Here is a 13,664-nt window from a genome sequence, read left to right on the forward strand (position 1 = left end):
GAAAGTTTTGCTGGGTACAAGTAGTCTGGGCTGGCATCTGTGGTCTCTTAGTATATGCAGCATATCTCTTAAGGCCCTTTTGGCTTTTAGTGTCTCTATTGAAAAAGTGGGGTGTAATTCCAATAGGTCTGCTTTTAAATGTTCCTTGGCCCTTTTCTCCTGCAGCTTTTAGCACTCTTTCTTTGCATGTTTAGTGTTCTTGTTATTTTATGTCAAGGGCACTTTCTTTTCTGGTCCGATCTATTTGGTGTTCTCTAAGCTTCTTGTACTTTTATGGGCATGTCCTTTCTTAGGTTAGGAAATTTTTCTTCGATGATTTTGTTAAGAGTATTTTCTGGCCCTTTGAGCTGTGAATCTTCTTCTTCTGTTCCTATTATTCTTAGCTTTGGTCTTTGCATAGTGTCCCAGATTTTCTGGATGTTTTATGTAAGGGATTTTTTAGATTTAACATTTTCTTTGAATGATGTATCTATTTCTTCTATTATGTCTTCAATGCCTAAGATCCTCTCTTCCGTCTCTTGTATTCTGAGAGTGATGCTTGTGTCTGTAGTTCTTGTTTGCTTACCTAGATTTTTCCATTCCCAGAATTCCCCCAGTTCTATTGTCTTTATTACCATTTCAGTTCTTGAGCAGATTTATTTGTTTCCTTTGCCTATTAATTTGTTTGTTTGTTGGCTTTCATGATATTCTTTAAGAGATTTATTGGTTTCCTCTAAAGTTTTGACTGTCTTTTCCTTGATTGCTTTGAGGGATTTGTTTATTTCTTCTTTAAGGATCTCTGTCGTCTTCATTAGGTTGGTTTTAGGGTCATTTTCTTTTGCTTCAGCTGTGTTGGAATATCAGGACTTGCTATAGTGGGATGGCTGGGCTCTGATGGTAACACATTGCTCCGGCTATTATCGGTTGTTGGGTGGGTGTTTTCTTCCTTGGTTTCTGTTTCCTGTCTGGTCTTCTGGTTGCAGTGGCCTATGGTTGAGTAGGGGGCATCTGCCCAAATCGAGGGCTAGACTTCTAATAGCCTGGATAGCCTTTGGTCCAAGTTGGGTGCTGGAGATTTGTCAATGTGTGTGGCTTCTGATCAACTGGAGGTCCTCTGGAGTCCAGCATGCTTCCGTTCAGATAGCAGACTTCAGAGAACTGGCCCGAGTAGGAGACTTTTGCTGGAGATGTTGACCAGGATGTGGGAACAAGGAGAGAAGGGATGATTGGGGTTATGGTGGTCAACATAGGCAAGGTGGGGAAGGGCAGACTCTTCTTGGATTCAGGGTGCTGGCCTGACCTCTAGTGAGGTAGGAATCTTCTGTCTGAGGGATGGGGTGGGATATAGTCTACAATTGATATATATTTTTTAATGGTTACATTTTTCAAGTTTAAAGATTTAAATTTTCTTCTTATCTTGAACTAAGTTTTATTTTAGATGGAGACTTCGTTTCACCAAATGTCTTTTAGACCCTGTTGATAAAGCCCACTGCTTTCTTTTTTTTTTTTTAATTAACTTGAATATTTCTTATATACATTTCGAGTGTTATTCCCTTTCCCGGTTTCCAGGCAAACATCCCCCTAACCCCTCCCCCTCCCTTTCTTTATGGGTGTTCCCCTCCCCATCCTCCCCCCATTGCCGCCCTCCCCCCAACAATCTAGTTCACTGGGGGTTCAGTCTTAGCAGGACCCAGGGCTTCCCCTTCCACTGGTGCTCTTACTAGGATATTCATTGCTACCTATGAGGTCAGAGTCCAGGGTCAGTCCATGTATAGTCTTTAGGTAGTGGCTTAGTCCCTGGAAGCTCTGGTTGCTTGGCATTGTTGTATATATGGGGTCTTGAGCCCCTTTAAGCTCTTCCAGTTCTTTCTCTGATTCCTTCAATGGGGGTCCTATTCTCAGTTCAGTGGTTTGCTGCTGGCATTCGCCTCTGTATTTGCTGTATTCTGGCTGTGTCTCTCAGGAGCGATCTACATCCGGCTCCTATCGGCCTGCACTTCTTTGCTTCATCCATCTTGTCTAATTGGATGGCTGTATATGTATGGGCTACATGTGGGGCAGGCTCTGAATGGGCATTCCTTCTGTCTCTGTTTTAATCTTTGCCTCTCTATTCCCTGCCAAGGGTATTCTTGTAAGCCCACTGCTTTCAGTTCACCTGTGTGGCTGCCATGACGATGGTAATGTCTTATGGAAACTCTTCCCCACTCCATCCAGCCCCCGTTGTTGGCCACATGCATCTAGATTCTACCTAGAGTGTTTGTAATTGTTATTGATGGTAGCGCCTCCACTTCCTTGACACCTACCTTCACTGGCTTTGACTTTAAGTCTCAGTAACTCTCCTAAGATGGTGGGCGTTGAGGGTTTTTCCTGAGATTCTATCATCTTGAATCATTAATTTTAATGATTTCTATTCTGTATTAGATGCATGCAGCCCACTATGAAATTATCCATTTCTGTTCTCCATTTTAATGACAGAAATTTAGCCACATTCCCAATCTCTTCTATAGTAATTGGCCTACTCGATTCCCTACTTTTTTTTTTCTTTTCTTTTCTTTTTTTTATTAACTTGAGTATTTCTTTTTTTTTTTTTTTTTTTTTTGGTTCTTTTTTTCGGAGCTGGGGACTGAACCCAGGGCCTTGCGCTTCCTAGGTAAGTGCTCTACCACTGAGCTAAATCCCCAGCCCCAAAATTTAAGCGCTGTTTCCGCCCGGTTTCGAACCGGGAACTTTCGCGTGTTAGGCGAACGTGATAACCACTACACTACGGAAACCCACGCGAGTATTTCTTATATACATTTCGAGTGTTATTCCCTTTCCCGGTTTCCGGGCAAACATCCTCCTCCCCCCTCCCCTTCCTTATGGGTGTTCCCCTCCCAACCCTCCCCCCATTGCCACCCTCCCCCCATAGACTAGTTCACTGGGGGTTCACTCTTAGCAGGACCCAGGGCTTCCCCTTCCACTGGTGCTCTTACTAGGATATTCATTGCTACCTATGGGGTCAGAGTCCAGGGTCAGTCCATGTATAGTCTTTAGGTAGTGGCTTAGTCCCTGGAAGCTCTGGTTGCTTGGCATTGTTGTACTTTTGGGGTCTCGAGCCCCTTCAAGCTCTTCCAGTTCTTTCTCTGATTCCTTCAATAGGGGACCTATTCTCAGTTCAGTGGTTTGCTGCTGGCATTCGCCTCTGTATTTGCTGTATTCTGGCTGTGTCTCTCAGGAGCGATCTACATCCGGCTCCTGTCGGTCTGCACTTCTTTGCTTCATCCATCTTGTCTAATTGGGTGGCTGTATATGTATGGGCCACATGTGGGGCAGGCTCTGAATGGGTGTTCCTTCAGTCTCTGTTTTAATCTTTGCCTCTCCCTTCCCTGCCAAGGGTATTCTTTTTCCTCATTTAAAGAAGGAGTGAAGCATTCACATTTTGATCATCCGTCTTGAGTTTCGTTTGTTCTAGGGATCTAGGGTAATTCAAGCATTTGGGCTAATAGCCACTCATCAATGAGTGCATACCATGTATGTCTTTCTGTGATTGGGTTAGCTCACTCAGGATGATATTTTCCAGTTCCAACCATTTGCCTACGAATTTCATAAACTCGTTGTTTTTGATAGCTGAGTAATATTCCATTGTGTAGATGTACCACATTTTCTGTATCCATTCCTCTGTTGAAGGGCATCTGGGTTCTTTCCAGCTTCTGGCTATTATAAATAAGGCTGCGATGAACATAGTGGAGCACGTGTCTCTTTTATATGTTGAGGCATCTTTTGGGTATATGCCCAAGAGAGGTATAGCTGGATCCTCAGGCAGTTCAATGTCCAATTTTCTGAGGAACCTCCAGACTGATTTCCAGAATGGTTTTACCAGTCTGCAATCCCACCAACAATGGAGGAGTGTTCCTCTTTCTCCACATCCTCGCCAGCATCTGCTGTCACCTGAGTTTTTGATCTTAGCCAATCGCACTGGTGTGAGGTGAAATCTCAGGGTTGTTTTGATTTGCATTTCCCTTACGACTAAAGATGTTGAACATTTCTTTAGGTGTTTCTCAGCCATTCGGCATTCCTCAGCTGTGAATTCTTTGTTTAGCTCTGAACCCCATTTTTTAATAGGGTTATTTGTTTCCCTGCGGTCTAACTTCTTGAGTTCTTTGTATATTTTGGATATAAGGCCTCTATCTGTTGTAGGATTGGTAAAGATCTTTTCCCAATCTGTTGGTTACCGTTTTGTCCTAACCACAGTGTCCTTTGCCTTACAGAAGCTTTGCAGTTTTATGAGATCCCATTTGTCGATTCTTGATCTTAGAGCATAAGCCATTGGTGTTTTGTTCAGGAAATTTTTTCCAGTGCCCATGTGTTCCAGATGCTTCCCTAGTTTTTCTTCTATTAGTTTGAGTGTGTCTGGTTTGATGTGGAGGTCCTTGATCCACTTGGACTTAAGCTTTGTACAGGGTGATAAGGATGGATCGATCTGCATTCTTCTACATGTTGCCCTCCAGTTGAACCAGCACCATTTGCTGAAAATGCTATCTTTTTTCCATTGGATGGTTTTGGCTCCTTTGTCAAAAATCAAGTGACCATAGGTGTGTGGGTTCATTTCTGGGTCTTCAATTCTATTCCATTGGTCTATCTGTCTGTCTCTGTACCAATACCATGCAGTTTTTATCACTATTGCTCTGTAATACTGCTTGAGTTCAGGGATAGTGATTCCCCCTGAAGTCCTTTTATTGTTGAGGATAGCTTTAGCTATCCTGGGTTTTTTGTTATTCCAGATGAATTTGCAAATTGTTCTGTCTAACTCTTTGAAGAATTGGATTGGTATTTTGATGGGGATTGCATTGAATCTGTAGATTGCTTTTGGTAAAATGGCCATTTTTACTATATTAATCCTGCCAATCCATGAGCATGGGAGATCTTTCCATCTTCTGAGGTCTTCTTCAATTTCTTTCCTCAGTGTCTTGAAGTTCTTATTGTACAGATCTTTTACTTGCTTGGTTAAAGTCACACCGAGGTACTTTATATTATTTGGGTCTATTATGAAGGGTGTCGTTTCCCTAATTTCTTTCTCGGCTTGTTTCTCTTTTGTATAGAGGAAGGCAACTGATTTATTTGAGTTAATTTTATACCCAGCCACTTTGCTGAAGTTGTTTATCAGCTTTAGTAGTTCTCTGGTGGAACTTTTGGGATCACTTAAATATACTATCATTTCATCTGCAAATAGTGATATTTTGACCTCTTCTTTTCCGATCTGTATCCCTTTGATCTCCTTTTGTTGTCTGATTGCTCTGGCTAGAACTTCAAGAACTATATTGAATAAGTAGGGAGAGAGTGGGCAGCCTTGTCTAGTCCCTGATTTTAGTGGGATTGCTTCAAGTTTCTCTCCATTTAGTTTAATGTTAGCAACTGGTTTGCTGTATATGGCTTTTACTATGTTTAGGTATGGGCCTTGCATTCCTATTCTTTCCAGGACTTTTATCATGAAGGGGTGTTGAATTTTGTCAAATGCTTTCTCAGCATCTAATGAAATGATCATGTGGTTCTGTTCTTTCAGTTTGTTTATATAATGGATCACGTTGATGGTTTTCCGTATATTAAACCATCCCTGCATGCCTGGGATGAAGCCTACTTGATCATGGTGGATGATTGTTTTGATGTGCTCTTGAATTCGGTTTGCCAGAATTTTATTGAGTATTTTAGCGTCGATATTCATAAGGGAAATTGGTCTGAAGTTCTCTTTCTTTGTTGTGTCTTTGTGTGGTTTAGGTATAAGAGTAATTGTGGCTTCGTAGAAGGAATTCGGTAGGGCTCCATCTGTTTCAATTTGGTGGAATAGTTTGGATAATATTGGTATGAGGTCTTCTATGAAGGTTTGATAGAATTCTGCACTAAACCCGTCTGGACCTGGGCTCTTTTTGGTTGGGAGAACTTTAATGACTGCTTCTATTTCCTTAGGAGTTATGGGGTTGTTTAACTGTTTTATCTGTTCCTGATTTAACTTCGATACCTGGTATCTGTCTAGGAAATTGTCCATTTCCTGAAGATTTTCAAATTTTGTTGAATATAGGTTTTTATAGTAAGATCTGATGATTTTTTGAATTTCCTCCGAATCTGTAGTTATGTCTCCCTTTTCATTTCTGATTTTGTTAATTTGGACACACTCTCTGTGTCCTCTCGTTAGTCTGGCTAAGGGTTTATCTATCTTGTTGATTTTCTCAAAGAACCAACTTTTGGTTCTGTTGATTCTTTCTATGGTCCTTTTTGTTTCTACTTGGTTGATTTCAGCTCTGAGTTTGATTATTTCCTGCCTTCTACTCCTCCTGGGTGTATTTGCTTCTTTTTGTTCTAGAGCTTTTAGGTGTGCTGTCAAGCTGCTGACATATGCTCTTTCCTGTTTCTTTCTGCAGGCACTCAGCGCTATGAGTTTTCCTCTTAGCACAGCTTTCATTGTGTCCCATAAGTTTGAGTATGTTGTATCTTCATTTTCATTAAATTCTAAAAAGTTTTTAATTTCTTTCTTTATTTCTTCCTTGACCAGGTTATCATTGAGTAGAGCATTGTTCAATTTCCACGTATATGTGGGCATTCTTCCCTTATTGTTATTGAAGACCAGTTTTAGGCCGTGGTGGTCCGATAGCACGCATGGGATTATTTCTATCTTTCTGTACCTGTTGAGGCCCGTTTTTTGACCAATTATATGGTCAATTTTGGAGAAAGTACCATGAGGAGCTGAGAAGAAGGTATATCCTTTTGCTTTAGGATAGAATGTTCTATAAATATCCGTTAAGTCCATTTGGCTCATGACTTCTCTTAGTCTGTCTACATCACTGTTTAATTTCTGTTTCCATGATCTGTCCATTGATGAGAGTGGGGTGTTGAACTCTCCCACTATTATTGTGTGAGGTGCAATGTGTGTTTTGAGCTTTAGTAAGGTTTCTTTTACGTATGTAGGTGCCCTTGTATTTGGGGCATAGATATTTAGGATTGAGAGTTCATCTTGGTGGATTTTTCCTTTGATGAATATGAAGTGTCCTTCCTTATCTTTTTTGATGACTTTTAGTTGGAAATTGATTTTATTTGATATTAGAATGGCTACTCCAGCTTGCTTCTTCTGACCATTTGCTTGGAAAGTTGTTTTCCAGCCTTTCACTCTGAGGTAGTGTCTGTCTTTGTCTCTGAGGTGTGTTTCCTGTAGGCAGCAGAATGCAGGGTCCTCGTTGCGTATCCAGTTTGTTAATCTATGTCTTTTTATTGGGGAGTTGAGGCCATTGATATTGAGAGATATTAAGGAATAGTGATTATTGCTTCCCGTTATATTCATATTTGGATGTGAGGTTATGTTTGTGTGCTTTCATTCTCTTTGTTTTGTTGCCAAGACGATTAGTTTCTTGCTTCTTCTAGGGTATCGCTTGCCTCCTTATGTTGGGCTTTACCATTTATTATCCTTTGTAGTGCTGGATTTGTAGAAAGATATTGTGTAAATTTGGTTTTGTCATGGAATATCTTGGTTTCTCCATCAATGTTAATTGAGAGTTTTGCTGGATACAGTAACCTGGGCTGGCATTTGTGTTCTCTTAGGGTCTGTATGACATCAGTCCAGGATCTTCTGGCCTTCATAGTTTCTGGCGAGAAGTCTGGTGTGATTCTGATAAGTCTCCCTTTATATGTTACTTGACCTTTTTCCCTTACTGCTTTTAATATTCTTTCTTTATTTTGTGCGTTTGGTGTTTTGACAATTATGTGACGGGAGGTGTTTCTTTTCTGGTCCAATCTATTTGGAGTTCTGTAGGCTTCTTGTATGTCTATGGGTATCTCTTTTTTTAGGTTAGGGAAGTTTTCTTCTATGATTTTGTTGAAGATATTTACTGGTCCTTTGAGCTGGGAGTCTTCACTCTCTTCTATACCTATTATCCTTAGGTTTGATCTTCTCATTGAGTCCTGGATTTCCTGTATGTTTTGGACCAGTAGCTTTTTCCGCTTTACATTATCTTTGACAGTTGAGTCAATGATTTCTATGGAATCTTCTGCTCCTGAGATTCTCTCTTCCATCTCTTGTATTCTGTTGGTGAAGCTTGTATCTACAGCTCCTTGTCTCTTCTTTTGGTTTTCTATATCCAGGGTTGTTTCCATGTGTTCTTTCTTGATTGCTTCTATTTCCATTTTTAATTCCTTCAACTGTTTGATTGTGTTTTCCTGGAATTCTTTCAGGGATTTTTGCGATTCCTCTCTGTAGGCTTTTACTTGTTTATTAATGTTTTCCTGTGCTTCCCTAAGTGTGTTCATGTCTTTCTTGAAGTCCTCCAGCATCATGATCAAATATGATTTTGAAACTAGATCTTGCTTTTCTGGTGTGTTTGGATATTCCATGTTTGTTTTGGTGGGAGAATTGGGCTCCGATGATGGCATGTAGTCTTGGTTTCTGTTGCTTGGGTTCCTGCGCTTGCCTCTCGCCATCAGATTATCTCTAGTGTTACTTTGTTCTGCTATTTCTGACAGTGGCTAGACTGTCCTATAAGCCTGTGTGTCAGGAGTGCTGTAGACCTGTTTTCCTCTCTTTCAGTCAGTTATGGGGACAGAGTGTTCTGCTTTCGGGCGTGTAGTTTTTCCTCTCTACAGGTCTTCAGCTGTTCCTGTGGGCCTGTGTCTTGAGTTCACCAGGCAGCTTTCTTGCAGCAGAAAATTTGGTCTTACCTGTGGTCCCGAGGCTCAGGTTTGCTCGTGGGGTGCTGCCCAGGGGCTCTCTGCAGCGGCAGCAACCAGGAAGACCTGTGCCGCCCCTTCCGGGAGCTTCAGTGCACCAGGGTTCCAGATGGTCTTTGGCTTTTTCCTCTGGCGTCCGAGATGTGTGTGCAGGGAGCAGTCTCTTCTGGTTTCCCAGGCTTGTCTGCCTCTCTGAAGGTTTAGCTCTCCCTCCCACGGGATTTGGGTGCAGAGAACTGTTTATCCGGTCTGTTTCCTTCAGGGTCCGGCGGTGTCTCTGGCAGGGGTCCTGCCGCTCCCCCACGGGAGCCCAGAGGCCTTATACAGTTTCCTCTTGGGCCAGGGATGTGGGCAGGGGTGAGCAGTGTTGGTGGTCTCTTCCGCTCTGCAGCCTCAGGAGTGCCCACCTGACCAGGCGGTTGGGTCTCTCTCTCACCGGGTCTGGGAGCAGAGAGCTGCTGCGGGCCGGGATCCGCGGGTGTGGGACTTCCGGTAAACACAGAACGTGCCCGGTCCTAGAGAAATTCTGCTTCCGTGTGTCCCAAGCTCACCAGGCAGCTTTCTTGCAGCAGAAAATTTGGTCTTACCTGTGGTCCCGAGGCTCAGGTTCGCTCGTGGGGTGCTGCCCAGGGGCTCTCTGCAGCAGCAGCAACCGATTCCCTACTTTTAAAGTCAGTTATATTAATTGTTTTCTGTGGCAATTCATACTGAGGGTGTAGGGATGTTTTGTCCCTGTCCCTGCCCCCCATCCCCAACCCCAACCTGCTTTCAGCTCTGCTTCTTCCTGAGGTCTTTTTTTTTCTTCCATTCTTGTCTATTATGACAAAATATTCTGGGTTCATTTCTTACTGCATGACTCTAACTTTTAACTGACGTGTTCCTAGTCATGGTATATTATCCTCTTAGATTTAATGCTAGATCTGCGATAACAATTCTTACTGCTTTCCCATCTCTCGCTTTGAATGCATTGATTTAGAAGTGTGGCTGGCATGCCTGGAGAGTGGGGGAGAAGCAGGAATGGTAGCCACCTCTGCAGATGACCTGCCACAGCATGAAGTGACCACTGTTAATCCAGCCACGCCAGTGGCGTTGTATCTTCCCTTAACATTTTCTGTTGCTCTACAAGTCATGTGACACCTTGACTGGGTATAGAAGTCCAGGTGTGAGTTCTCTTCTGGGTCCTGCACAAGCAGAGTGCATTCCAGTCTGACCTTTTTCCTTTGTCCGTAACTTACTGTGCTTTTGACTGTCTTCCTCTCTTTCTATTATATTTTGAGAGTCCCTTGGCTGGCTTGGAAAACTCTGCGTAGAGCAAGTTGGCCTCAAACTTGCAGTAATTATTTTGACTATCTCTTCTGAGTGTTGGGATTACAGACATGAGCCATCGTGCCTGACAGCATATTATTTTTATCAGGAGGCACTCACGATGTTTAACTAAAGTCAGAAATAAGATAGCTAAGCCACTTATTAACTGTTGGGGGGTCATAGAAGATACATGAAAAGGAAGTAGCTATTTGAAAACAAATGGCACGATTCCCTTTTCTTGCTGTTGATTGGCATTAGCTCGACCATGCAAATCTTTTTCTAAAGAAAAAGCTAATGTGGAGTGCAAAGTGAAGGCACTCTGTTGTTTTCAGTCACTGTCTCCCCTTTTTTTGACTCCCATTTCCTGTACCGTTTGCACACTTGCCCCTGTTATTTGTGTGACTGTGAGATAACTGCTTGATCTGGGACACTCTGCTTTTTTTTTATTACAAACTTCAGTCTTTCTTCCTGGCTTCACCCTGGGGGATTATTCTCTTGGATGAGATGGGGCAGCCTGTGTGCCTGTGTTCTAGCTCATAGCCACTTAAGGCAAGTCAAGGTAGTGTTGGCTTCCCGCCCCCTGTCCCCTGCCCCCTGCCACTCTTCTATACTGTCCAGGAGTCTGAAACCATGATAGAGGACAGAAATCCTTTGTTCTCCCCAGCCCTTACTGCTACATGAGGCTGGATACAGTTCCCGTGCTCCAGAAGTTGGCCGTGAACACTGGTTGTAGAGGTACAGCAGTAGCAACCTAGTGGCCTGATTCTTCTGGGCCAGAAGGAAAATTGACTGACACTGCTGTGTGGAGAGCAGCCACCATGAGCATTTTGGATTTCTTATTGCGCCAGCCTTCCTATTGGGAATAAGAAAAACTATGAATTTGGAAGCCTGGCATGGTTTCTTGCTGGCTGATTGGCTAAGATGACAGATGGCTGGTTTTTTGGCTTTTTTTGTTTTTTGGGTTTTTTTTTTTTATTTTTTGTGGCAAGTGATAGCATATAAGGAGATGCTAAATGGACACACACACACACACACACACACACACACATTGGAGCGGAGTGTTCATAGCTCCCATTTTTTGTTTTTGTTTTTGTTTTGTTTTGTGTTTTTGCAGAATGAAGAGCAAATGTTAAAAACAAATGTTTACTTTCTGGGGTTATGCATTGTTAGGAAATACTTTTAAACTAAATGGTGCTAACTATCATCATCATGTTATTTCATGGCACTCCTCCCTGGTGTCTTGAGACATGGTGTAATTCATGTGGGCTGGACTTGATGACTTCCCAATTTCAGCTTCCCAGGTCCTGGGATTGGAGGTTGGTGCTCCTGTGTCCAGGCTTATTGGCCTTTATGAAAACAAGAACAGTGAGTGGTGATTCTTGCGCAGCACCATCTGTGTGTAAGATAGTTCTGTTTGTATCCCCCCTCGGGCCGGGGCGGTGACGAAATCAGAATTGATTTTTCTCCATAGTCCAAACCCTGGATGTGGGCAGTCCTGGGAAGGTGTAGTAGTTCCAGTGTTTCTGCCCATCTCTCTGTACTTCATTCTCCTCATAACAGCAGCCACACTTTTAGACTTCTTGTCTATGTCACAAGCATCTGGGAGGGCTAAGGACAAAGACAGGAAAACTAAAGTTAAATAAGAGGCGACCGCAGGAGCCTGTTAGTGGCTTCCACTTATGTTGATCAGGAACTGCCATAATCACTTCTGAAAGGAATTCTGGGAAGTGGATCTGGGGCCAGTACTTATCCCATTGGACACAATTTTTCAGTATGCAATGAGGAAGGGGTGAGTCATTTTTGTATATGCAACCTTTAGTGCCAGGCTCAGGGTCTTTCACCATTCACCCGTCTTTGTTCCCATTAGTTATGGCTCCTCAGAGGGATATTCATGAGCTTATGTCTTCCACAGAACCCCTGTGAGCCCCGACAGTTGAGTGTGTCCATCTCTTGGGCACAGCTGATATTCCATAGCCACACATCCAGCAGCCACTTTACCTGTGTCACATGGAGATCTCTGTTTTAACACAGTGCTAATTACAGTCAGAAGAGCTAGGGGCTGCATGCTCATTCCCAGCGTCTCATCCAGTACCCGTTATACAATATGGGCTTAGCCAAAATGTGTTGAACTCAGTTTTTGACAACTTGTTAAGTTATTGAAATTTGAAGATTTTAGGATTTTTGTTGTTGTTTCTTTAGAAGTTCATTATTTTAATCTTTTCTGAAATGCATATACAGCAAGTAAGAGTATCTGCTGATCGGTTTTTAGTTGATGCTGGAGACCCAAGGGGCAGGGGAGCTCAGGATCTGTCCTCAAACTCATGATTTTAATTCTTTAGCCTCCTAATCGCTTATTGCAGGCTTGCACAACAGTGCCTGGCTATTTTGGGGTGGTTTTAGTTTTATAAATCAGGCCTACTATAAGCGTGAGTGTTGGTATGTTTGTGCTTATTTGTGGGTTTTTTCTGTGTTTAACAATCTGGGTGCTGTTGTTAAATGCACTCGTTGTCTCCTGAAGCTCTAAGTACTTCTGACAAGTATGAGCTAAGCAGAATTTAGGGACAAGTGGCCTCAGGTGTGGACTCGAGTGCTGTGGCTCAGGTACACAGCACCCAGGCACACCGGAAGGTAGATGATGGTGTTAATATTGAAAGTAACCCCTCTCCTCTAGAGAAAAAGTCTTTGTTCATTTTTACAGTAGTTGATCTTCCTTTCCCATGTCAACAGAAAAGAAATAAACGAGAGTGCAGATTTTCTAAAGGCATCGATTTTTGTGTGTGCTCTTGCAAGTCAGAGGGTGACTTTCCACGATGATTCCTTCTTTCTACCACGTGTGTTCCAAGGGGGATTAAATTCAGGCACTGAGCCTTGGCGGCAAGCAGTTTCCCCCCTTGAACTGGCCCAAGATCGTTGAGTCTTGATTTGGGAACTGAATTATAATGCATTTCGGGTACTGGCAGGAAAGGAGCTTTCTGGGTAAAATGGTGCTGTTGTTAACGAGTCAGCCCTTTACAAATTGTGTTCGAGCGTCTTTCTAGCCACCGTTTGATCTGAGGCGCTGTAACACGTTTGTATTCGGAAGGGTCATACACAGGACCATCCTCACGTTCTTGTTTAATTTTCTGATTAGATCATTTGAAGAGCATATTTGACTCCTTAGCATCGGACATCCCTTCCGCTGGGTGATCTTTTGTGTTTTAACTGAAATGCTGGGTGGTGTTAAGGATTCCTCCAGGGCTTCAGCGGAAGCACCTGATGGAACCATCTTGACATTCTTACTTTTGTGATAAAGCACCACGACTGAAAGAAACTTGGGAAGGAGAAGTGGGGTTGTTTGTTCGTTTGTTTAGTTTCCACCTTAAACCATTCAGGCTACGCTCCTTCACTGGGGAACAGAATCAGAAAGCATAGAGAAATGCTGTACGCCTACTTCTCCCTCGTAGTTTGCTCAGCCAGTTTCCTTACACAACCCAGACCCACCTCCCCAGGGGTGACACTGTCCACATCCCTCCCAAATCAGTCATCAATCAAGAAAATATCCCACAGGTTTGCCTACAGGCCAATCTGATGGAGGTATTTTCCTTTTCTTTATTTTTTTTTCTGTTTTTTTTTTTAGCTTTTATTAAATTTATTTATTCACTTTATATCCCAATATCAGTTCCTCCTCCACCCAGTGCCTCCTCATGCAGATCCTA

General features: G+C 42.8%; 1 protein-coding gene and 1 non-coding gene across 6 annotated transcripts in view; one reads left to right on the forward strand and one right to left on the reverse strand.

The window, feature by feature from the left end:
- The window catches only part of Lypd6 (Ly6/Plaur domain containing 6), a 145,610-nt gene that overhangs the window by 70,068 nt on the left and 61,878 nt on the right, over positions 1 to 13,664 (forward strand).
- On the reverse strand, positions 2,679 to 2,750 carry Trnav-aac2 (transfer RNA valine (anticodon AAC) 2). The gene has a single exon. It is a non-coding gene; the product is annotated as a tRNA-Val (tRNA).

This window comes from Rattus norvegicus, chromosome 3 (assembly GCF_021556685.1).
Source record: "Rattus norvegicus strain SHRSP/BbbUtx chromosome 3, alternate assembly SHRSP_T2T, whole genome shotgun sequence".
NCBI lineage: Eukaryota > Metazoa > Chordata > Mammalia > Rodentia > Muridae > Rattus > Rattus norvegicus.